The sequence below is a fragment of the Marmota marmota genome, unplaced genomic scaffold, assembly GCF_001458135.2.
Source record: "Marmota marmota marmota unplaced genomic scaffold, marMar, whole genome shotgun sequence".
Taxonomy (NCBI): Eukaryota; Metazoa; Chordata; class Mammalia; order Rodentia; family Sciuridae; genus Marmota; species Marmota marmota.
The window spans coordinates 8,553,399-8,580,524 of NW_025999941.1; the positions used below are offsets into that span (position 1 = coordinate 8,553,399).

Sequence of the window (27,126 nt, forward strand, 5' to 3'; positions counted from 1 at the left end):
TTCACAATATATTTTCAAACACATGAGACTGCAATGCATTCCTAAGAGCAGAAAGCATCAATTACATGTTCTTTCATAGTAGAGTACAAATAGCAAAAATATGTAAATGGTAAGGATTTAAAAATCCACATTTCTTCAATTCTTAAGAATTTGACAACAGCCCAGGCTCAAATTTGTGCAGTGTGACATTCAACATTTTGAATGGAGGGGTGGGAGTGGAGGTGGGGGGGACAACCCTAAAAACCAAAGAAAAAGGTTTTCCAGTAATTGACCCAGGTTTTCAAAGCAAGAAGCTGGAGAAGTGAACAGGAACCTACACCTATGGCCCTATGGTGGTCTTTCCCCTTATTACAGGATGGAGCATCCGTGCCCCTCTCTAAAGCCCATCCCTCTGCTTCCTGCAGGGAGGCGACTGATGGAAGAGAAGACACAGATGAACACTGCAGAAATAGTTTGACTCCTCTAGCAACCCTTCCCTTCAGTTGAGAGATATGCTGTCACATCTCCTGTGTCAGGAAAAACAACTCTCCTTGGGCTTACCTGCAGCTACCATCTCCTGTAGTGTAACTCCTAAAAATATGTATTAATTCTCTCTCCCTCTTTCCTCATGCCTCCCCCCTTTTCACAAGTGCACCCCAAGAATACTGTAGTCCTTACTGCTCTAACTGGATCAGGACCTGCCTGGGACTAAAGAGCTCAGCTCTGTTACTTGCCTCCCCTTCTTCCTGGCTGGCTCACCATCTGCTGCAGACTGTAGTTTCCATGGGAACAGGCTGCATCTGACAGCCACATTCCCCCTTATCTCCAGCATGGGGCTGTGCCTGGAATGGTGCAGATTCCCAGTAAATATTTGTCAACTCAATGGCAGAATTTTTAATAAAAGCAGAAGGCTAAAATGTAAATAAAACAGTTAAGACTAGCGGCAGATTTAAAAGAATACTGATAGAATCAACTTCTGGCACTCCAGATCAGGAAAGAAGTGATAAGATAACTTAAAAACCCCAAACAGAGGCATTTTAAGCATCTTCATTGACTATTATATATACCACTGCAAATGATTTGAAAACTTAGAGAAAACGCACCTTCCCAAATAAGTATAAAATATCTATGTTTGGACAAGCTATTAAAAAAATTATATATATGCAGACCAACTGCCATAAACAAAACTGAAATATTCATTGAGAATCTACCCCCAGGTGAATACTACCAAATCACCCCAAGAACAGATATGGCTGTGTTCATAGAAAACCCACTGACCAACTATTAGAACTAATGAAAGAACTCAGCAAGCTGACTGGTTATATAATCAGCATATAACACCATAGTCTAACACTGTCAATAACCAATTAAAAACCATTTGTGGAATAAGGGGCCATTGATAGTGTCAGTAATCATTATAAAATGCCCAAGAACAAGTCTAGTAAAGCATGAGCCTTTTATGCAAAAGATCACACTCAACTGAAAAAAACATTAAAAAGACAAACTAGAAATTGGAGGGAAGAACAATGGCTGTCGAAATAACACTTGTATTTCAAAGGTGTCACCTTCCCCTTAAACTTGGAATTCAAAGTAATACTATAATTTTATCAAAATGGATTCTACTGCCATGTATAACTAAGAACAAGTGATAAAGAAAAGTTAAAATCACATTTGACGCTTTTGGGAAATATCATAAAAATTTGAGGGATTATTATGAAGTTTGATGAGTAAGCTCTAATGTTGTAAGATAATTTGTAGTTATCTTGCTCAATATTATTTATATATATATATATATTATATACATCAAACTGATAACCTAGTTACCCAGTTTGTTGATTTTTCATGAGGTTGTAGCATATCTGAGCTACAAGTTGTTATTATCAATAACTTGTATCACATTAACAAGAAATCTGCTCTTTCAAAAAAATTTTGAAACAATTTTTCTAAGGGACTCTCAGAATACAGAACAGTTTGGACAATTGTGGAAAAAAACAAGTTTTATAAAAAGGGAAAATTCTTGCCCTATCCAATATCAAAACCCATGAAACTATTCATAGAAGAGGAAGCACAGATGAATTCAGATACAAGGGGCTCAGTCTTGCTAAAAATCAGAAAATTAGAAATTAGAAGGAAACGAAGATAATGAAATGCACTTTTCATTAGCCAACTGGAAAAAAATAAAATCTTTAGAAATACTAATGATGCAGAAAGTCTAAAGAAATGTTTACCACTCTATACCTGGTGGGAAAGTGACTTTATATCCACTCTGAGGATACTTTATTATCATTATAGTGGAAGTAATTTAGATCCTTCCTCTCCCCTAACTTATTAAGAAAAACTTATTTAGAAAACCCTAAATCACATGTAAAGATGCTTTGGGTAGCATTGTTTACTCAAAGAAGAAAAACAGAATCTACCAGAATACATACCAATAGGGGAATGATTAAATACCAGTGTGTCCCTTCTATGGTTTACTTGGTCACCAGGTGAAATGAAAAGGGCTGAAGTTACTGTTATAAAAGGATATTCTGAGACACAGGAGTGGGAAAATAACACTTCAAACCCTACACAAAGAATGAGCAAGCATATTTACGAATATTCACTTAATAGTTGATTCTGCCATAGAGAACAAGAAAAATAAATGGGATGGGTAAAATACCAGATGTATTTACATGGCAAATATGCGATTCACGATTTATGTTAGACATAGAAGGAACAGACGAAAGTAGAGCATATGTGGACTAAAAAAAAAAAAAAAAAAAAAAAGTTGCATGTACATTCTAACAGATAAGAAGGAATGGGAAGACCAAGTAAAGTTGTTCCCAAGGCACAGACTGTCATTTCTGGACCCATAGATCTCACCCATCTCATTCTTAAGTCAACCCACTGGTAATGCCCATTTTCTGCCTGGGATGCACAGATCAACACCAGGGCTGCTCAGCAGGTTACGGACCAAACTTGCCCTTGCATTTCTCCAATCAAGCAAGTGTGCATTGCCGGGTTTCTGTTCTCGCGACTAAAAGGCTCAGGGGTCACTCTAATTAAACTGGGCTAACTGGGCTGCACGAAATAACCACACAAGAGACCCAAATACCTTTTTCTTTGGGGTTGCTGTGACGGCTCCTCTGACCTTAAGGGTCCGCAGAAAGAGAGAGAGAGCACGCGCTGACCCCTTTTATTGAGGAGAAGCTATTCAAATGAGGCAAGGGGTCAGGTTTCAGGGGGCTGAGTCTATCTTCATGATGTCCATGTCAGCAGGTTGACTGACACCTGAGTAGGCCACACCCAAGGGCACAGTAAGAGGAGGGGACACACACAAGGCACTTCCATGGAAGATTCTATCCTAAACAGGGCAAGGGGTTATATTACAAAGGAACAGGTGAGCATAGCTTCACCCATGGGGCTGTAGCAAGACACACCCATTTCTGTGACTGAGCGCCTCAGCACCCAGCTGGGGAGTGTAACTCAGTCACCGGTAAGGTTGGCCTCCCACAGTGCATTGCAGGCACTTTCTGCCTGCTGAGCCCTGATTCCCAGCCCTCAAGTCTGGTACTCTTCAGCACACCATCAGTGGGAGTTGGGGAGAGGGTGGGGGAACCAAAATGAAGGAAGGAAAGAGGAGATGGGCAAGAGCAGAGATCACATGAACATTGCAGCATAACAATGATAAGAATGGAGTCCCCCCTTTCCTCTCGCTTCTCGCCATATCCTTTACATGAATTAGACAAAGCCACCCGGGGTGGGCCTCTTGTCTCTGTAAAGTCTAGGGTGACTTTCCTGGTAAGTACTTAGCATGAAGTGAGCCCAAAATGAGATACATTTCCCTACTTTCTTCCTCTAAGAGATGCAATAGTACAAAATAAAAAAATCAAGAAGAGTAATCACCAAACCAACCACAGTGGCTACCTCGAGAAAGGAGGAAGAGGATGGGGAAGGAGGATCAAGGAACAATTGCCGTGAGTCATCTACTTGATCTTACATTGAGGATCTTTATAAGGAAAATGTATTCATGCATTCTTAAAATGTTTATAAGATGGGATGTTACTCAGGGGAGCAGCGAGTACTGATTCTCTCATTTTCACAAGGGATAATGAATTCAAGAAGATATGTCACCTCTTACACCTTATAGTAATAGCATGAATAAGATAAAATCATGCCCATTTTAGAGACAGGTAAACAAGAGGCTAAGTAACTTCCCAGAGTAACTGAGGCTGAGCTGATAATGCATATATAAATCAAAACTAGAGCTGCAGATCTTTCAGGCTTGTGTGGCAATACTATACTACTGGGGGCAGCAAATTTTCTGTCTTGGGTTACGGTATTAGTAGGGCTCAGGCAACTTGGGGGCAGATCCAGTGAGATCACCCAATACAGACACTTAATGACAGCAAATGCAAGATATCGGTGTCTTTAACACAGTTCCTGGGAAGCCCTATAGCAAATTCCCCTCTTCCTTTCCCACATCCTAGGAGATGAAAAGCCTGCACACAGCTACATTGAAGTAGAGGAACACCAACCCCTACAAAGGCTTTGCTAGCGGAAAGATTAACTACTTTTCCATATTTTAAAGACTTACTGTCTGCTTATTAACATGGTGCCTTGGAGGGGCCTGGGCAATGTTAACTGTACATTTATGTGTACAACGTGTATTTATGGCCCAGGGTGCAGGGTTGAGCTGCATAAAGAACACCTCCATCCAGCTGGGCCCAGCGTCCAGGCTGACATCATAGTGCAGAGGAGCTGCGGCCTGGTGACTCTGGGGGGGAGCCAGAAAAGCTGAAGAGGGAAATGCTTCAATAGACAATCACAGGGAGGGTTCTAAGCAGAGATAGGCCAAGATGCGTGAAATAAATTAGGTCCTCAAGGGAGAGGGAGTTGGGAAGAGAGAAGCAATTTTGATATGTCCATTGCTGGAACTGAAACAACCCAGTCCTCTTTTCCCACTCACTGCAGGCCGAGACAGAACTGCAGGGAAAAGATGATACAATTTCAAGACCGCCTCAGAGAACCGTCTGCCTCACACCATCTTCTAAGAGGGGCTTTGCTGACCAAGTGACGAAGGGAATCACAATGCTTCTTGCCTTGAACAGACATGCAGGACGGGGAGGAACCCAGGGATAAGATTCCCAGAGCAGCACAGGATTGCACATTTGGAGAGCCCCAACAGCTTGCTTTTCATTAAATGGGTTCAGAACCAGGGCTTAAGAATTGATAGACTCTTAAAATGTTTCAAACACTCCTACAAAAGTCTTTTGCCCTTTGTAGATTGTTACCCTTTATAGACCGTCTTTCATCTTCTTGGTGGATAAAATCTAGACGATGAGCAAGTCACAGGGAACTCTTTGGATCTGGCACAGGTCCTCGTCTATGTTGTACTACTTTCAGTTGGGCTGGATATGTTAACTCTGGATTTCATACCAGTTCCTATTCTCCTCTACCTGTGCCCCCAACCCCAACCCCCAGCATGCAGCAAAATGCCTCCCACCGACCCAGGCCAGTAAGTAGTAGAGAGCAAACATTTGTTGACCTCTAAAGTTCAAGCTAAAAATTAAACATGGCAGACATGTTCTGGAATACCTCTATAGTCACTGTGTAGAGAACGTTGGGAAGAGGGGAGTGGGAAAAGGAAAAGCCAGCACCTCTCTAAACTCAGCCCAAAGTACAGAACAGAGAGCACTGACTTTCATGATTACCTCAAAAGTGGGGAGCCCCATAATTTTATTGTTGAATCATCTTAGCATGTCAAGGCACAGGTCATTCTAAAATATTTAAACTCTTTCAGAGCACAATGAAAAGGAAATGCCTTAGATTCCTTTTATGAGGAACAGATATAAGACCTAACCAAGATTGTATCCCCCCAAACTATGAATAAACTCTCCTTCTGATTACTGATATGTTGGTCTTAAATAAAATGCAGTAACTATGCTGCAGCAGGACATTGAAAGAGTAATACAGAATTCCCCAGAGGATTAATTAGACATGCAAATCAGCTAACATTATTCCCTTTGTGTTCAGCTCCACTCTTTTGAATTCCTGCTTTCTCGTGTCTAATGAGAATTTCATAGAAATTCCATAACCTTCTGACTACTTTAAGTACATAAAATGAGTTAAAGTCCATTTCGATACCATTTCATGACTAGCACAAGGCTCTCTGCTGTTCTTCCCAGCTTCTAGGTTCTAGCTTCTTCTGTAGCTTGGGATCAGACAAACAGTAGCAAAATAGCAAGCATTTTCTACTCATTGGATCAAGGGTCATTCTCTCCCCATGACTTGCTTGTTTGTACCAACTGGCCTTTGGTGCCTGCTGTCCGGCCCAGCACACAATGAAGGCTCTTTTGTGTTGTTCTCAGGGATAACCTGGAGCTGCTCACCATGACCCTGATTTGACACCCATGAAGCTCCTATCATGAGAAGTTACTCTCCCTTCTCTTAGACATTGGAGTGGCCTTTACCTGAAAGCAGCCCTCTTGTTGGGTTTAAGCAAGATGGTATGGGGTCAGCTATCTTCTATATGGTCCCCGGTAAGCACATGCATCTGTGGCTGACCCAGACTGATTGCACTGGTGCAGTACCTCCTCAAGTCTTGTCCTCTTCCTCCACTCCTCTTTCCCCAGCCTGGAGAGGCATCAGAATATATCTGTGCATCTACTGCCCAGCAGGCATCCCACCAGTTCTGGACTTCTCGCCAAGTACACCCCAAGGGATCTCTTGGGGGCATTCCCCCATAGCCCATCAGGATTCCAGCAGGAAAAAGCATCTCCTGGATGCTTTCTTATGAGCACTGATGTTCTCGTAGGGTCCTTATCTGTCTTTGCATGATACACTAGAGGGACTCAACTAAGCTTGTGGGTGGGGCTGGGGAGGGCTTCCAACTCTAAATTAGGGCCAGATAAATGGCTGTCCTTTTCCTAACCCATGATGTTCAGTGCCACTGTGTTCTCTCCTAAATCTGGGACTACAGGAAAATTCCCCACTTGACATCCAGTTTGTATCCTCCCAGTAAATTTATTCTTGTAAGATACACTGCACAGCATTGGAAAAGAGCCCGTGCTGTGGGATCTGCTCATATGGTGTCTAAAAGACATTTGACAGAAATCCCATCTCTAAAAACAATCCTTAAAAGAAGAGAAATAGTGTGTGAATTAAATTTAACATCATGCTTCAGCATAAAACACTCAGCAGTTGTAAGAAGGCAAAGAGACTTATTCCCTCCTCTTTTATTCTTGTTCTGAAAGTGCCAGCCTATGCAATTAAACCAGAAAAAAAAGGGTGATTAAATATTGGAATAAAGAAACTATTCACAATATCTGAAACCTGCCCCAGTCCCCAACCCCCAGATTTTTCTATATAGTACTTCCCCCTTATCTATGTGGGATATATTCTAAGACACCAAGTGGATGCCTGAAACTGAAAATAGTACCAAACCTTACCTACAAGGACTAGGATGCCATTATAGTTGATCTGGTAACCGAGCTGGCCATAAAGTGACTAATGGGCAGGTAGTATATACAGAGTGGATACACTAGACAAAGGGAGGATTTACATTCCAGGAGGAACAGAACGGAATGGCATAAGATCTGGCATACAACCCAGAATGGCACACAACCTAAAATTTACGAACTGTTTCTGGACATTTCACTTTAATATTTTCAAACTATTATTGACCACAGCTAAGAAATTGTAGAAAGTCAAAGCATAGGTAAGGAGACACTACTGAATCTCTTAATGATATTACCATTTATCCTGTCATGCAGCTAGAGATGATGACATAATTCTTAAGACTCATCTCTGAACATAACCAGTCCCTGATATTTGATCATCTGCTCTATTTTTCTCAAACCCACACTCCTAGGGCCAGTCTTAGGGGCACATGACCTGCATATTTACACAGAGATTGGCACTCAAAAGTTTTTCATTTAGATTTTACTGCTTGAAATTTTTATTTTATTTTATCTTTAAAACTTATGTTTTGGCTGGGCTTGGTGATGCGAGACCCTGTATTAAAATAAAGGTCTCAGTGGTAGAGTGCCTCCAGGTTTTATCCCCAGTACCATACTCAAAATTACGTTTTATAAGCGAAATCCACAGGATGGTGGAGCAGGCACAGAGGTGAGGAGCGGTTAGTCAGAACCTCATTTCATGAGCAGTCCCACCCCCTACTACCTCTCCTGGCAGAGTATGGGGACAGTACAGGCTTGGTGGTGGCTGGCAAGTACCACTGCACATTTGGTGGCTGACTTAGCATTGAACCTCTTGCCAAATCCAATCCAGTATAAACCCAGAAATCATAAATGATGTTAAAATAAAAGACAGTTTTCACTTGGGTACAGAATAGATTTGCAAATCATGGAGCACAAGTTCAGTTAAAAACCAAACAAGTGTTCCATCAGAGGAAGGAAGATTTTTAAAGGGAAACAATGGAGTAAAGTAACTTGTGAACCATTTTTGATTGGCTTTGTTAGTTACTCAAGATGTTTTGAACAAATTTAGATGGTGCTGAAGGTCTGCTTCTACATTCAGCTACCCATGCTTGGTTGCCAGGAGCCATCTCCAGGGGCTCATCTGTAAGCACTAAGTTTTCTGAGACAGCAAATCATTAGGAATCCCATGGGTGCAAACTGTCCCAATCTGGGATCTTACAAGCACGTTTCTTTCCAAACAGCATTCTTTATCCTGAAGTTAAAGATTGAGAACTTGTGTCTGAGGATCACAAAGAAATTCTGCTCTCTTGAACAAAGTGCAGTCATCTTGATTTTTATGTGTATAGCAAGTACCAAATATTTCCTCGTACAAAGGCTGAAATTCCTAGGGGATTAGCTCTCCACCATAAGTATGGGCAGTGAGTTCCTGGGAAGGGAAGATCAAGTCCCCACCCCCAGCCAGGATACTAGCACCTCCCTCTCCAGTGACTAGCAGGAAGGAGAAACCAGCAGCTGGTGAACCAAACAACCCACCGAGTAACTGTGCAGGACCCTGGGAGATGAGCAAGGGTCAGTACCTAACCAGTGAGTATCCTGCGTACAAGAGAACACAGTACCAAATAGCAAATTACAAAATCATAAGAAGATGATTACAAAAAGCAGGGGTAAAGTTTCCTTGGTAATTCTTCTAATGATACGCCTTCCTCCTCTTGCCTTTTGAGCATGCAGCTCACATTTTCATTTTTTACCAGGTCTAAAAAAATGACATCATAGTCTGCTGTGCTAACTGACCTCATCTTTGACATGCCTTCCAGCTGGTCTCCCTGCCATGGCCCATCTTGAGGTGGTATAGAGCATCCCAAGCACACCCCTTTTTTAATACTTTCCCACAGCCCTTAACATCTGCCCAGTTGTCTATACTTGAAGGAAACAAAGGAAGCTCTTTATGATCCACCTGGTCCTTCTTCCAATGGTACATCTGAACCCATAAGCCCTTTTCCTATATAATATCCAAGGATGAGTCCCAGAATGCACTATGCTTCTCCCACAGTGCCAGGACTCTGTTTCTTAGACTTCTCATTAAAGTCACTTGGGAAATTTTTGAATTGTTTTGCCTTTTTTTTTTTTCCCTTTTTTCTTCCAATGGATATCTGGGCCATACCTAAAACAAATTACTTTGGAATACCTGGGAAAAGAACCAAGGCATAAAATTTTTTAAAGGTTGTTGAGTAGCCAGGTGTGCTGGTGCATGTCTGTAATCCCAATAGCTCAGGAGGCTGAGGGAGGAGGACCATGAGTTCAAAGCCAGTCTCAGCTACTTAGTGAGGCCCTAAGCAACTCAGTGAAACCCCATCTCTAAATAAAAGATAAAGGTCTAGGGATGTGGCTCAGTGGTTAAGGTCCCCCGAGTTCAATCCCCAGTACCAATAAATAGATAAATAAATAAAATGAAGGTTGTTGAGTGATTGCAACACGCTGCCTAGACAGAGACCAGTGAGTCTCAAACTTGACATGTTTAACAATAAGTTTTGTTCGGCCCGTCTACCCCGCTCCAAGTAATGCTGATGCTGCTGTCTCAGGGACCAGCAAGGTTCCAAGTTTGGAGAGCATCTCCTTCCCATGCCCTTGGATAAGCCCAATTCAGTTCTTAGACACTTATTAAATATTGCTCTCTCCATGCAGCTCTCCCCCAGAGAAGGGTATGTCCTATGGCTATTTATTTATTTAGGTGCCAAGGATTGAACCCAGGGGTGCTTCACCACTGAGCCACATCCCCAGCCCTTGTTATATTTTGAGACAGGGCCTCACTAACTTGCTGAGGCTGGCCTCAGACTCCTGAGCCACTGAGATCACAGGCGTGCACCACCACGCCTGGGTCTGATGACAGTTTGTAAGTGTGTACCTGTGTTACCTACAAAAATTATACACATTTTCAGGTGCATGTGGAATCCAACACTCGGGGCTGTTTTACTCTCATTGTACCACTACACTGCAAGTGGCTAGAAGGACAGACACCAACACCACAAGCCACCTCGAGGATGGTCTAAAAACTAAGCTTCAGATAAGCTAGGAAATTTTTTTGAAAATCCTGGGGAGCATTGGAAGAGCAGCCCAAAGTGGGGTTTAACAAGAATCCTCTGTGGGTGTCAGATGGGAAACAGCACAGATATCATATATTAAGAAGCCATCAACCAAAGAAAACCAGTAACAGTGCTTGTCCATGTAGGAGCGCCAATCAACAGTCAGGAGGGCAGAGGAGCTCAGTGGCCGCCATGCAGCTCCCCCTGAGCCTATGTGGCTTACTCTGCAGGTGTGTGGCATTAGGACTTGACTTATTTAATAGCATAATACAGTTGATAAGACAGCCTCTTCCCTCCCGTCACCTTTCCATAGATAACTAAAAAAAAGTCAAGCCTGACCGTCAGTGGACCGGCATTGGTTATTTATATGTGGTGCTGATAATCGAACCCAGTACCTCACACATGCTAGGAAAGCACTCTGCCACTGAGCCACAACCCCAGCCCCCAGACATGACTTTTTTTTTTTTTTTTTTTTTTTTTAAATGGGTGGGGGAGTAATTTTGTCTCCTCGACTTCTGAAATCCAGGCTCAAGAACATGGCACAGACTTCCCTTATTTTTGTTTTCAATGCATCAGCTCAGTACTAAAGCTTATCGAAGAGCAATGGAAAAAATAAAAATTAAAACCCAGGCCCAGTGGCACACACCTATAATCCCAGCGGTACGGGAGGCTGAGGCAGGAGGATTGCAAGTTCAAAGCCAGCCTCAGCAAAAGTGAGGCCCTAAGCAACTTGGGGAGACCCTGTCTCCAAATAAAATACAGAATAGGGCCAGGGAGGTGGCTCAGGGGTCAAGTGCCCCCGTGTTCAATCCCTGGTACCCCCACCTCCAAAAACATATATATAATTCAAACCAACATGAGTTCTCTAGCAAATGAGTTTTATAGAATACAGTACGAGATTTAAGCAGCCCAGAATTTTTCATTATTCTCACAACTTTTCCAGATCTAAAAACCTCTTTGCTCCTGGTTGACTTCCAAAAACGAGGTCCCATCTAGAGAGTTCCCCATTGGGATTCTATCTCCTATCTTTTGGTACCAATATCCTACTTTTTGTGCAGGAATCTACCTTTCCTTCAGGCAGCCCCGGTGCTCTCAGGAGCTGGCCCTGTCCAGGCATGTCATCGATGTGGCCCTAACCTGAGAAGCACAATTCCTTCTCCTGGAAAAAGCTATGGGTTCAGAGGTGGGCTACACTAAACTAAACCTAAGTTACTGCAATCAGACTTAAACTCGGGACTCTCATCTCTACTACCACAAAGAAGAATGAGGAAGATTCGAGACACCAGAAGCCACTCTGTGCTCAAGAATACGAAGCCTGCTGAGCAAAGCAAGGAGAAAACGTGGGCCTTGCTTGGTTCTGACTTCTTGGAAGCTGGAGTAAGCCTTACCTGAAGGCTACCTCTCAACTCTTCCCTTCATTGCTTAAGCTTGTCTGAGTTGAAACTTTTGTCATTTGTAAATGAAAGGGTACTAGGTGATATGCTCCTTAATTCCACATGATGGCCACTGCATTGCCTGCTAATCACCCTGCAGTTGAAAAACTTAAGTCCTAGGGAGCTAGGAACCACAAGCACGGATCCTCCCAGGAGTAGCTTGGAGAGTCTGCTAAGAAACAGCCGGGTACAGGCCTCTCCTTCTCCATTTCCCTAGGATGGGAGATAGTACTTAACTGAAAATATGGCCTACAATTAAATAGAACCAATATATTCTCTTTGTTATACTTATTAAAAAATTGTGTACACTGGTGGTATTATGGCATTCCATTTGCTGACAAAAAAGGAAACAAAAAAAATCCAGAATGATGCTCTTTCTGTATGGCAGTGTCCCATGGTTGTGTTTATTATACTGTACACAAAACACACAAATAAGAGCCATCGTGGGCTGGGGGTATAGCTCAGTGGTAGAGTCCCTGCCTTGCATGCAGGAGGCCCTGGGTTCAATCCCCAGTACTAGGGGGATGGGGGGGGGGGAGAAGCCATCATAATGGCTTCCATTCACTCATTCAAGGCCCACCAAGAATTTCTTGATATTTATGGTGCTTACCCAGAGCTTGGAAATAACTTGGGCATGAAGGTCTTTGGCATTATCAGCCCTAGGCTGGGAGTGAGGAATGGTATTGTGTGTTTGAAATATGGGAGAAAGCCCCCTAGAATGGAAAGAGGGATCCAGCTTTCTTTTCTCATTCCAGAGGAAAGGAATACCCCAGAAGAGTTGACAAGAAAAAGATATTTTCAAAACTTGGCTATTATTTTAGCTTTCCAAAATTCCTCCCTTCCCTTTCATTCCCTCCCCCTTTAGTACTAGGGTCGTTGGTAAATCCTCTTAATTATGATATGAATCATTTTCTTCTAATCCCCTAAGAAGGCTGGGGAATTTGTTAAATATTTTCACTGGTGCTATTAGCGTCTTTTCTTATAAATAATGACAATAATAGCTAACATTTATGGAGTGTTTACTTAGTGCCAAGCACTTTTATAAGAAGTTTTCCTTTAATCTTCACACCAACTCAAAGAAATATCATTATCTCCATAATTTACAGATGAAAACATTTAAGCTTTGAAAAGCTAAACAACTTTCCAAAATTAAAAAAAAAAAAAAAAGTCAAGTTTTGAGGCAAGAATACAAAGCCAGGCCTGCTTGACTCTAAACCTTTGTTTCAGCGACTGCCCTTGATAATCTCTAATCACCATCAACACCACCACTACCAGACCACCATCCCTGTCACTCTCATCTGCCACTCACTGAGCAGTCACCCTATGCAGGCATCATGGGCCAGTCTTTTACCTAAAACTGATTCATCTCACAACTCAATGGGGCAGGAAATGTTATTCCTAAGTTACAGAAGAGGTACCTGAGGTTGAAAGACGTTGATGAATTAGGCCTTATCTTGGTTTAACACAGGTAACAGGTATCAGGATTGATCCAAGCAGTCAGACTTTAGAGCCTACATCTTACCCATCATTCAGCAAAATCTCAGGAGAAAACTTGGGTGGGAGATAGCAATACTAATGACTCTCTGATAAGCTGAGACCAGAGAATCTGCGCCTAGATCAAAGGGGCAAGGTGGCATTGTCTGGGACTCAGTTGTACTCTCTAGGTTTAGATCATCTTCTGCAGTCTCCAAGTAGATGGCTGAATTTATTTAGTAAAACAAAATAGTATCACACTGAACCAGGAGGTAGGAAGCCTATGTACACTCAAAAGTAGAAAGTAGGGGCACACAACCTATAATTCCCGTGGCTTAGGAGGCTGAGGCAGGAGGATCCCAAGTTCAAAGCCAGCCTTAGCAACTTAGTGAGTTCCTATGTAACTGTAACTGAGACCCTGTCTTGACATAAAAAATTTTAAAAGGCTGGGGATGTGGCTCAGAGATTCAATGCCTGGTACCAAAAAAATAAAAAATAAAATAAAAAAAAATATCACCGGGAAGTTAAGCATCTACTTTTAAGTGATCTGACACAAGTCAAATCAAATTCTGGTCATCAATACATCTCATAGTACATGAAGAAAGCAATTTTTTCCCCCAGTATAATGTATTAAAGGCAAGGAAACTATTGGGCTAAGTATGAGGCCAGATTTTTCAGAGAGGAAAAAAAAGAAATTAGAACTAGAACAGAATTTAAATACTTCTATTATCCCCATTTACAGAAACTAGGTAACTCGTCCAAAGTTAGAGAATAAGACATTGAGCTGAATGTCCAACCTAGGCCATCAGGCTATCGAGCTTGAACATGTAACTTTTTCTGCCTCTTACTTCTGATTGATGGCATGGTTTTTACTTCATTCTTCAAACCTATTTTTCAGTTTCCTACAGTGAGCAGGAATTACATATTAATAAGAATCATGGAATAATTCACTCCTGGTTTTTTGTATTTTATACATATAGATTTAGAAAGCTAGATCATTCATGGAAAAAACTGGAATTACTTCCTTAAAGGTCTTCCAAGTGCTCAATTTGACTGCATATCCTTTAAGTGAGTCCTCCTGGAAGGTCCCTCTCTGAGACTTCCTATAATAGAAAGCTGCAGCACTGCCCAGTCAGAGCTCAACACAATTTTGCTGTTTCAAAGAAAAACGGAATGTTTTACTTCCTACTTTGATTCTAAGCTTCCTGGATATCTTTCGTGTTCCTCGGAATTGATGACCCCGGGAAAGAGTCAGGATAATCACATGGTTTGCTGTGTTTGTGGATCCAACTTCTGAAACCAATGCTGCTTACAGTTCCCACCCCTATTTAATAGTCCCTTATCACATAAGGGAAAGATCATTCACTTTGACTAGCGTAAGTACCGAGATTAAGACAGAGACAGCTATGGCAAAATTTCAAGAGAAAGACGTATTCCAGAGACCCGGGAATGAAAGGCAACATTTCAGATTTTTCAAGTTAGGGTTCTCAGGTTTTTGTGAGAACTGGAAATATACTCCAACATGGGGCAGGGGGAAACCAACAAGTACCAGAACTCTTCTCCCATTCTGTAGGTATTTTATCTGCAGAGATACTATGAATATAGATTAAAGGGGAAGAATAAGACAGGAGGTGGGAGAAAAGAGAGGTTCTTAACAAACTGCACCAGAAGTCAGATGGAGTTGAATCAAGCCCCCAGTGCGAAACGATTGGGCAAAACTTTGAGAAGCGTCCTGTTCTCTCTCACAGCCTTAGTTTCCCCTTGTTCAGTGATTTCTCAGGTCCCTTCTCAACATAACATCTGAAAATGCTTGGGTTTTTCATCACCACTTCCTCACACAAAATTCTCAAATTTCTCCAGGCTGAGATAATAGGTAGGTGTATATTGGCTTCTCTTTCCTTCAGATCCCTCCATTGCCAACCCTCATTATTCATCATTTTTCACATATTAACAACAACAACAAAAAAGAATTGTTTAGACTCTGAAAGTTAAGATTCAAAATTTCATGAACGATAAATGAACCTAAGGCAACACATACCATTGAGAGCTAGTGCAGAGAAATTCTATAAATGGTCAAGCACAGAAGTTTTAAGGATTTTAAGTCCTATATCCCAGAGACAAAAATTAAATTTTCTTTCCAAACCCTAAAAATCAAGCTGCCAAAAGTGCAAAATGACTCACTGATAATTCAGATGGCTACTATAATAAAATGTAACATTCTCCAGAGGAATATAACAAGAGTCCTGGAAATCTATGATAAACTATTCACAATAGTCAGTGTACGAAAATTAGTGCACATGTGAAGAAACTGTACAATATGACAAAGTAGTCAAGAGAAAAATCAGTCACTAAAAACAGACAAACATATGTCCAGATGTTACAATGAATAGATAAGTATATATTAAATATTTATGTTACTGAGCCCAAAAACACATTGAGCTAAGAGTAATGGGAATTTCATCAGAAATATGGAAATCATATAAAAGAAACAAAGGCAAATCCTAAAACAGAGGTCTGAAATTCTTTGATACCAGAAATTCATTGAATGGTATGTCAGATTGGACACAAAAGATGAAAGGTCAGCAATGTATAAAAAGAACAATCATGATCAAGTTGATGCATGTATGTGAGGATGGCTCAACATTCAAAATATTAGGGGCTGGGAATTTAGCTTAGTGGGATTGCACTTGCCTAGAATATTCAAGGCCATATTTTCAATAAACAGCACTGAAAAACAATCTTTAAAAAATTAAATTTTGATGTAATATGCCATATCAAAAGATTATAGTAGGAAAACCATACAGTTATTTTAAATAAAAATTTCATCAACTTTAATGCCCTTTAATGATAAAATAAAATCTTAAAAAATTAGGTATACAGAGGAACTTCTATTACCTGACCAACTTTAAGTTAATATGTTACCTAATAAAAAAAAAAAAATTCTAAAAGCTTTCCTTATGACTTTATCATTGGGAATATGACAAGAATCTGTTTGCACTTTCCTATCCATAATCAATCTGGAGGTCCTCATTAGTGAAATAAGTCAGGAAAACCATAAAACATTGAAAATGAAATATTATCTCAATTCACACACAATATGATTGGTCTACAAAGAAAATCCTAAGAAAGCTACAAAAAAACAAAAGAATAAATTGCTTTAGCAAGCTCCATGGATATAAGATCAATGTGCCCCCCCTAAAAAAATCATTTCTACATACTAGCAATGAACAATTGGTAATTGACATGAGAAAGTATCATTTATAATAGCACCAAAGAAACAGCAAACATGAAGGTATAATTCTGCCAAAATATTTGAGAAATCTATATGCTACAATGAGGAAAGAAATCAAAAGGCCTAAATAAGTGGAAAAACAGACCATGTTTATGGGTTGAAGACTCAACAATGTTAAGACATCAACTCTTTCCAAGCTAAGCTGTATAGCAACCTAATTCAAACAAAATTGCAGCATGTTTTTAAAAATAAAAAATTACAACCTCTCAAAATTCATAAGGAAAGGCAAATGTATTAGAATAACCAAAGGCATTTGATAAATAAAAATAAATGATTCTTGTTACCCAGTTTCAATACTTAATACAATGCCTCAACAAACAAGATAGCTTTAAATTAGAGAAATGATAAACATAGACCAACTAACTGGTAAGGAGTCCAACCATACACATAAAATTATTTTAATTCCTACAAAATACAGAGGCAATTCAGCAGAGGAAAAGTTTGGTTTTTTAAAATAAATAGTTGGATATCCATATGTAAATAATAAATAAGAATCTCAAGTTGTACCTTACATCATATATAAAATTCAAAATAAATCACAGATCTAAATGTAAAGCTAAAGAGAATAAAGTTTTTAGAGGAAATGTATAGGGGAAGATCTTTGTGATCTCTGGTTTGGCAAAGATTTCTTAGATACAATCTGTTAAAAAGCCAGCCAATATGATTTTGATAAACTTCTTTCTGCTTTGTGAAAGCTAGTCCTAAGAAAATAAAAAGGCAAGCCAGAGGCCAGAAAAAAAAAATATCTTCAAATCACCTATTTGTACAAAAACACTTATGTCTACAATATACCAAAAAAATTCAATACTCAAAATGCTCAGTACAAATAAAACTCAGTTTAAAAAATAATTTATCTGACACAACATATTTGTGGTGATGTTTTGCAAATTTCCCAATCTAAAAGGTAACCCAAAACATTTGAACAGACATTTCATTTTCTAATATGTGGATGGCAAATCAGCACCTAAAAAGAAGCCTAAAATCATTGTTACAGAAACACAGAAACAAAACCACAACGAGATGCACTCTTTGAATGGCTAAGATAACAAATGTAAATGGCAATATTAATAGCTGAAGAACAACTGGACTTCTCTATGCTGACAGGAAGGCAAAATGGTCCAGGCTCCAAGTAAAGCAGCTGGCAGTTTTTTATACAATTGAAAACATGACATTTAATCCAGCTATCCCTCTGTCAGGTATTCCTTCAAGTGAAATGACAACTTCTGCTTACATGAACAACTGTCATGTGACTGTTTAGAGTGGTTTATTCACAATTCCTAGTTTCTCAATTAGAAACTAGGTCTCTCAATTAGAAAATGAATAAACAGCCATGATACATCCCTACAAGGGGATGCTATTTAATAATACTAATAATCAAAATAATAACAAGAAAGAACGTTTCTTGTTAAAATAAGTTTCCCTAAAATACTCTATGTGGATAGTAGCATTAAACATACAAGCATAAGGATTTGTCCAAACTCTCAGAAGTCAAAGAGCAAACTTTATAAGTCAATTTAAAATGTGAACAAAAATAGAGTATATACTCAAAGCAACAACAACTTAAAAGCAAGACTAAAGCATATCCTTTTTCCAAGAGCACACTTTAGACATTAAAAAGCAAAGAAGTAGGGGGTTAAAATATTAGAGGAAGAAAATCAGCAGGCAGAAGGAGGGGAGGGAAGGGATAGTATTGAGGATTGATATGGAGAAAGATGTCTTATATGCACGTATGAATATATGAAAATGAGCCTCACTATTATGTATATCTATAGAGTACTGAAAAATGAATTAAAAAAAAAAAGAAACTATGCACCATGTGAATGAATGCCGAAAATAAATGTAGGTTGACTACACTAATGTCAAGGACAAGGACAGTAACCAGAAGTAAAGATGGCCACTTTCTATTCACAAAAATAAGGCAGCTAACCAAGATCATTTAAAGACCCTTACTGTGCATGCACCTGGGAACAGAATCTCAAAATGAAACAAAATTTACAAACCAAAGGAGAGTTACATGAATCCACAATCACAGTGGGAGATATCAACAAACTTCTCTCAGTACTGAATACCACGATTAGACCACAAATCAACCAGGATATAGAAGATTTCAAAAACACAATGTCTTGACCCAACTGACATTGACAGAACACCCTAATCATAATTGCCAAATGCACATTCTTTTGAAGTGCATATTTGAATGTTTATCAAAAAAGCAATATACTCAGCAGTACAATGGACCTAAATAAACAGAAAATATGCAGAAATGATTTCTAATCACAATAAAATTGATGTAGGAAAAATAGAGATATTAATATAACTGTACATATTGGAAAAAATAGATATTAATATAACTGTACATATCTATATTTGGTACATCTATGTGTGTATGTAGATAAAGATATGTACATATCTATATAGATACACCAACTTTATCTTATTTTGTAATCCCTGGTGCTGTCTACAATGTCTGTTTTCATATTGCACAGGGAAAAGTAATTGGATAAATGCATATTTAATACAAAAACACATGTGGAGCACTTTTCATACCTGTCAATGCATAGTCAAATGTGCACACACAGCATTTCCTGTCCTACCTGTGACTGCATGGTGAATATATGGACTTGGAACACTTCTTAAATGTGAATGGCTCTTTGCCCTACTTATGCGGGACATTTTGCAGAATTACTGATCCATTAAAAAATATTCAAACACACAACACCTCGAGAACCCAATCTAGGGTTTTGATATAAAAATTGTGATATCAAAGAAGGGTAACTGGTGTGGAACATTAATAATCTAAGCAGGAGGGGAATAAAAGGTCTAAAAGAAAATTGGCACACTCGTGGACCTTAGTATAAATTTGAATGTTTGTTCCAGATACCATGGCCAAATTTTCCAACCATAATGGAAATTGGTTTCTTGAGGTTTTCGTGTCTTTTTGGATAATGTAGAACAACATCTAGAAGCAACCGCTTTATCATAGATCTGAGAGGACAGGAGAGTCCTAGATTTTGGAGGAAATAAATTGGTAGAGGGATGCTTCCAGGAAGGCCTTAGAACTACATCACAAACTCCAGAACAAGAAGCCAGTTAATCTAATTTGTAATCACTGATGATTATGACTGCCTGTCTCATGTGTACAGAGAATAGATAATTACATAAATGGATATAATGAATAAATATATTTACTTTCATCTAAAACCAGCAGAGTTGTACCATGGAAATGTTGCTTTAAGAATATGGTTAATGCTGTTAATGACTCCTTTAAAAAAAAAAAAAAATCACTGAGATGGTAATCTGGAGAAATCCAGTCCTGTTTGCTTTATTCCTTGTCTAACTTGATAGCAAGGACTGGCTTACTGCATTCTGGCTTCAGTTATACTAGAGCTCACCAGGTCTTACTTGTTCTCTCTAAGCCCTGGAATACCAGATATGAAATCCCTGCTTCCAAAAGTGCCAGTGATGCCAGGAGTCTGTTCAGATATTCCCCAAAGCCCCAATTTGCAGTTCTGTTAGCATTATGCATCCCTTTTTAAATGCCACTCATTTTGCATGAACTCAGTTTTCAATGCCAGGTGGTCAGCCATCTTTCTCAGCCCACTTGTGCTCCTGGATACACAGCAGGGAAGCATCACTACGAGTGCCTTCTGAGTCTTTGGGGAGGGTGAGGAGCAAATGAAACTATTTTTGGTCTATCTATACTTAAAAAAGGAAAAATAAAGAGAAACTAGCTTTTGATAGTGATATTCAGGAAAGCCAAGTCATGTCCTAGGAGATTCTGGACAATTCCTAGTATGGCTGTCCATCAGAGTCATCGCAAGAATGGCCAAGGTGCAAATTCTCTGCCACACCTGCTGCTGCCCGAGATTGAGGCCCAGGAGTACACATCTTTACAAGTACCCAAGATAATTCTGATGGGCCTACTATTAGTCTGAGGAGAAATTTGGGAACTACTAGTACATATTCTGGAAAAAATAGATCGATGGCATTTTAAAAAGTGAAAAAAATTGTTTTGCTCATAGTATCTTAAAAATAAAAAACAAGCTAGATGTGGTGGTGCACACCTGAATCTCAGTGGCTCAGGAGGCTGAGGCAGGAGGATCACAAGTTCAAAGCCAGCCTCAGCAAAAAAGCAAGGCACTAAGCAACTCAGTGAGACCCTGTATCTAAATAAAATTCAAAATAGGGCTGGGGATGTGGCTCAGTGGTTGAGTGCCCCTGAGTGCAATCCCCAGTACCAGAAAGAAAATAAATACATAAATTAAAAAAAATAAAAAACACAAGGGTATTCTCGTACTATGAGATGTGAGAGAATCTCAACCATGTAATTAGCCAGCTAGCCATGCTAACAACCAGTGCCAAGTGCTTTAATGAAACCATCTACAGGGAAAGAACTGCTATTACTTTTACCCTGTCAGTTTTCTTTTTCAAAATGACTTCAGGCCACTGTTTGGGAAATACGTGATGTGATCAATGCTATCTACACAGCAAAGTGAAGGGAACTCAAGTTCAAGTGCATTCAAGACCTTTTTCATCATCTTGATTACTAGGGCAAACATAATTTAACCCCCACAGTCATCCATGAATTATCAGACGATTGTGCAAAATCACTACTTCATATAACGTGTACACACAAATTATTATTAGACATATCCTAAATGCCTGGAGCATTCAACACTTTGTCTTCTAGTCTGTTCAGAGTTTCTGAACTCAAGAAACAAGGTTGTGGACTAGGGATGTGGCTCAGTGGTAGGGTGCTTGCCTAGCATGTGAGAGACACTGGGTTCGATCCTCAGCACCACATAAAAATAAAGGCATTCTGTTCACCTACAACTCCAAAAATAACTTTAAAAAAGAAACAGGGTTGTATATTATCTCTCTTTCCTTTATTAAAAACCAATTCAATTTTTAGAGCGTGGTAGGCACACCTTTGGAATCCAAATCCTTTACAACAGAGAAGTGGCATAAGAATAAATGTGTAGGCCAGTCAGGAAATGGGTGGAACCAATAGTATTAGCATAATTCATTTGAGAGATTTATTGGCTAACTGAAATAACTGCTCTGGAGCACGCAGGCTTGCTTGGAACTGTGAGACTTTCAACACCCTGGGCACTTTATCCTGTTTTAATCAGAGTTCATTTATCTCAACAGTTTTTCACATTGCTTTAATTTTCCCGATTAGCTGTACTTATAACTGTGCTCACACATTCAAAACGTGTTTCTGAAGCTCATTTTTCTACAACCCCTCAACAAGCCTGTGTAATGTCAGCTCAATGTTGCTTATTATTAAGTTGAAATAATTAACTTGGCACCCTACTAGAAGCCAACCCCTTCTGTTAACATTGGACTTTTTTTTTTTTAAACAATAGGAGGTGGTTTATAAATAATTACCAACAAAAACATTAAATATATAAACCTGTCTGTCACTACTGTATTTTCTGTTTTCTTACTGCCTTCAGCGGAATTACAAACAGGCTTCTTCTGTCCCCTGATATAGTTTATATCACTTAGATTCCACTCTTAGCTGGCACTCAATTTTTGAAAAATTATTTCAACCTAATATCTATCATAAAAGTCACATCTCATCTCCCCAGATCGGCAACAGAGAAAGGAATCAGAAGAATCATAAGATGCTAAGATCTATACCACATAACTAATTTGTTTAGATTTATCTTAACCAAGAATAGTTCTAAACTATTTTACTTCTAAAACTTGATGGTAGATGGAATTATTGCACAGTTATACAAAAAGACATTCATTTATGATGGCATTGCTTATGTAGCAAAACATTAAACACAGCCAACATGGTGTTGGTTAAAGAAGCTAGTAAATCCACAAACTGTGTTTAATTAAGTTGCAGAAATATTTGAAGGCAAAGAAATAGACTTTATAAGTTTTTTGAAAAAGCATGTTATCAAATAGTATTTGCAATATCATTCTATTTCTGGGGGGAAAATAACAAAAAAATGAATAGAAGTATGACAAAGCTTTGTCCATTTTACTTTCGGATGCTGAAACTATGGAAAATGCCCTCCATTGCTGTTTTGTAATGATAAAATAATTATAATAAGCTATGTTTTAACGCAGTACGTAGGAAAATAGTTAATATTTTTACTACATAAGCTAAATGAAAGTACAAAAAAAGGTAGTCTTACACCTTCAAAGAAAAGACTAATAATGTAAGACTAACAACTGAAGTTGAGAAAATGAGGTAAGGACAATTAAAGTGAATGCAGAAAGGGAAATATAAGTGACTTTAAAACATCACATGTACTCAACATTGGTCAAAAAAGTTCAGACGATATTCCATTTTTTGCCTCTCCGATTGGCAAAAGGTAAACCATCTTGAAAAACACACGCATGTTGATAATAGTATAATTCACATATTATAAATTGAGAGAAATAGGATTTAACATCTCTAGGTGCGTTTTTTCAGAATCTATCAAAATTATAAATATGCATACCCTTCAACCCATCAATTCCTAGAGTTATTAATCATAGAGATAAATTATGAATTACACAAAAATATTGTTTTATTTTGTTTAAATAGTCATAGTTTTGGAACAGCCCCAACATCCAATTCAAGTTAAATAAAAACTTCCACCAAAACTGAATTTCAGGTAATCATTAAAAAAAAATCTAAATAATGATGATAGTTTCAGATAATAGCAAATGAAAAACAGTAGTATTGTATGAGATCACATCAGGGAAAAAAAAGAGTTTGAGACATACAATGGACATTTGTGCTGTATTTCTATGAGCCACTCCAGGACAGAGGGGGGACCTAGGACCAGTGGCTATTTCTCTAAGGGGGGGGGGGAGAACTCATAGGGTTGAGAGACTTCACTCTCACTTCATGTCCCTATGTTCTATTTTGATTCCTGAACTTGTTTGCAGGTCCCACTTTTTAAAATTATGTATTCAGTTACTTGAAAGTGATCAGCGATGCAAAAGCAGCAAGAATATAAAGAAAGATTTCCTGAGGGTGGGCTGGAGACAGGGCTTCTGGGCGGCATCCTAGAGGCTCCTCTTCATAGGAGCTCAGGCAGCCTCCTCCCTTCTCTGGACCACCTTCATCCACTACTAACGAAATCATAAAGCTCTTTCAGTTCTTAGGTATCTGAGCTTCTAGCCGTTTTCAAAACAGATACTTGTTTTTGAATATCAAATAAAATAACAGGTGTCTCAGCTACTAGACTTTACACTCAACCCCCCCTTCACTCCCATCCCCATTGGTCATGCTTCACAGGACTAGTCTTTGGAGAAAATTAGTTTCCACCAATGGTTTTCTGGATAATAGTGTATATGCAAGGTCCTATGCCAAGTGCTATAAATCTAGGAATCACCATGACAATTCCACATTTCTAGTGAATTCAGTGTAAGACCTTCCAGCTATGGAACACCAATTAAATGCCAGGATAGCTGAAGCAATTTATATAATTATACCTTGTAATAGTCCCACTGGAAGCACATTAGTATCCTCATTTCACATATAAGCAGAAGGGGATAAGTTGCTTGCTGACAGAGATCACCCACTTAGGAAATTATGGCATTAAAAAAACAGGCCTAAGCAACAGATAGATGAAAAATGCTCAACATCTTTAGCAATTAGAGAAATGCAAATCAAAACTACACCAAGATTTCATCTCACTCCAGTCAGAATGGCAATTATCAAGAATAAAGTAACAATAAATATTGGTGAGGATTCAGAGGAAAAAAGGTATACTCATATATAGCTGGTGGGACTACAAATCGGTGCAACCACTCTGGAAAGCAGTATGGAGATTTCTCAGAAAACTTGGAATGGAACCACAATTTGACCCAGTTATCCCACTCCTTGGCATATACCCAAAGGACTTAAAATCAACATACTACAGTGATGCAGCCACATCATTCTTTATATCAGCTCAATTCACAATAGCTAAGCTATGGAACCAACCTAGGTGTCCTTCAACAAAGGAATGGATAAAGAAAATGTGCTATACACACACAACAGAATCTTACTCAGCTATAAGAGTGAAATGATGGCATTGGGAAGCAAATGGATGAAACTAGAGACTTTCATGCTAAGAGAAATAAGCCAATCACAAAAAACCAAAAGCTGAACATTCTGATATGCAAATGCTAACATACAGTAAGGGGGAGGGTATAATTTAAATTCACTGGATTATAGAAAAGAGAATGAAGGAAAGGGCTAGGGGATGGGAATAGAAAAGACAGAATAAATTGAATAAAACTTTCCTGTGTTCATATACACATAGGAATATACAACCAATGTAACCCTACATCACATATAACCACAAAAATGAGAAGTTAAACCCCCTGTGTGTATGTCAAAATACATCCTACCGATATGTATAAGTAAAAAGAATTAAAAAAAAAAAAGACCTAAGTTTTCATGACATCCATCCCCCCCACCTCAGTTTGGTAAGAAGGAAGACAGAGCTGATTAAACAGCAATACTGCGAGCACTGTGCAAACCCCTCAGGTATGTCTAATAGAGATTTACAAGAAAATGGCATCCAGAAGAGTAGGGTTCTTGTCAAGTGAGTGTTTGTAAGTTTCTTCCATAGAAGTAGTGACTCACAGGATTGTCAGTTACCAGGGCAAACTCTGCTGTTGAGATGAACTCAATCCTACATGTGACTACATAGATGACCATGCACCATGACAGAGGCATTCACCTGGAAGTCCATGGGAATTCTCTGTCAACCTCCAGAGGCCATTAGAGCAGGCCTAAGTCAACTCCAACACTGAGCTCTCAGGTCCCTCTTGGAGAAATATTGGTCAAATGAAAAAATAGAAAGAGGGGCTGGGATTGTAGCTCAGTGGTAGAGCGCTGGCCTGGCACGTGCGAGGCCCTGGGTTCCATCCTCAGCACCACATACAAAAATATAATAAAGCCATCGTGTCCAACTACACCTAAAAAATAAATTTAAAAGAATAGAAAAAATAAATGTGGAAATGGACCCAAACTTCGTAATCATGAATTCTCAGATGCTTAGATCTACTGATATAACCCAGGATTCCATGGACATTTTAATACAAAAGGAACTTGAATCAGACATAACTTTCCTATGTTCATGTATGAATTCACAACCAGTGGAACTCCACATCATGTACAATCATAAGAAATGGAAGTTATACTCCACGTATGTATAATATGTCAAAATACACTCTACTGTCATGTATAAAAATAAAAATTTTAAAAAACAATTTTTAATCCAAGAAAGAAATTATTTGTGAATTACAGACTTTGTTTTCTAAAAGTCAGTGTAAAAGTATTTTGTTTGAGAAGCATCTGATAATTCTAACCCAGTAATTTCTCCCATCTCCTTCTGTCTGTGATCTACACCTCTAATTATTCCAGATCATGGGGAGTCTGATCCTCATCTGGTACCCTCTCCACCCATTTTCTCCCAAATGCATTTGATCACTAGCCAGTAACTGAAGTATTCATTAAGGTTCTTGAACTACATCTTCCTAGGTATGACAAACATATTGAAATCAATGCTTTCCTCTACCCTCGCTTGCCAAGAGGTCTTCTTGTCAAAATCTAGTGAGGTCCTCAAAAAGGTCAGAGTGGAGGTCACGTAAAGAAAAGGGAAAATTCCATATCCCAAAGGAAGATTGATCATTAAAAAAAATAAAATAAAAAAAATAAACTCCCTTCCCGGGTATTACAGAACATCCCTTGAAAAAGTGGTTTGTGTCTAGAAATTATGTGTCTATATTCAACGCACTGCATTTCAAGCAACATTTCTGCTTTGATCCTTTGAGCTCCTTTAATACATCAGATGCGTTTTTAATACCCATAGGAATATATAAACTCTTTCCAAGCTAAACAAACGGAGGGCAAGCTGGAAGAGTCCATAAACACACATCTATAGGGTTTTGGCAACGTGCTAAGCCACTTCAGGTGCAGTACTGGGCAGACTGAGGTGGGAACACAGACCGCTCTTTGAGGTGGGGACGGCAGGAATCACAGCACAAACTACCACCAGGACAGAGACAATGCAGAAATACAGTTCCTCCATTCCACATGCAAATAAACATTCTAAAAATATTCCTTGGCTCTGCTGGCCTTCTACCCTCCGGCATGGAAGGGTAAAACCTCCCTGTCTTGTAAGCCCAGCCAAACTTCCATGTGCTCCCACCCCTCTTTCCCACACATTAAGAAATGCACAAATGGGAAATTGTGAAACTAATTCATGTCAGGTAGAGACCTGCCTAGTCATTATAGCCATGTGCCCCTCTTATTTTGCATCATGAACTCGGGAGGGAAAACAGTAATTTACTACGTTTCCTGTACTAAAACCTCTCCAAACACAACTTATCAAAGAGCAAGTAAAGATAGCGACACCTACACAACAACGTCTGTACTATCTGGATCTACAAAGTTGTAATCATCTGAAAACAGGGCGGGTTTCTCCCCCCCCCCCCCCCCC

General features: G+C 39.2%; 1 protein-coding gene and 1 non-coding gene across 2 annotated transcripts in view; one reads left to right on the forward strand and one right to left on the reverse strand.

Moving 5' to 3' along the window:
* The window catches only part of Cacna2d3 (calcium voltage-gated channel auxiliary subunit alpha2delta 3), a gene marked incomplete at its 5' end in the record, with an annotated part of 864,940 nt that overhangs the window by 17,830 nt on the left and 819,984 nt on the right, over positions 1-27,126 (reverse strand). The gene's annotated exons all lie outside the window — the stretch shown is intronic.
* On the forward strand, positions 12,361-12,435 carry Trnaa-ugc. Its single transcript has one exon. It is a non-coding gene; the product is annotated as a tRNA-Ala (tRNA).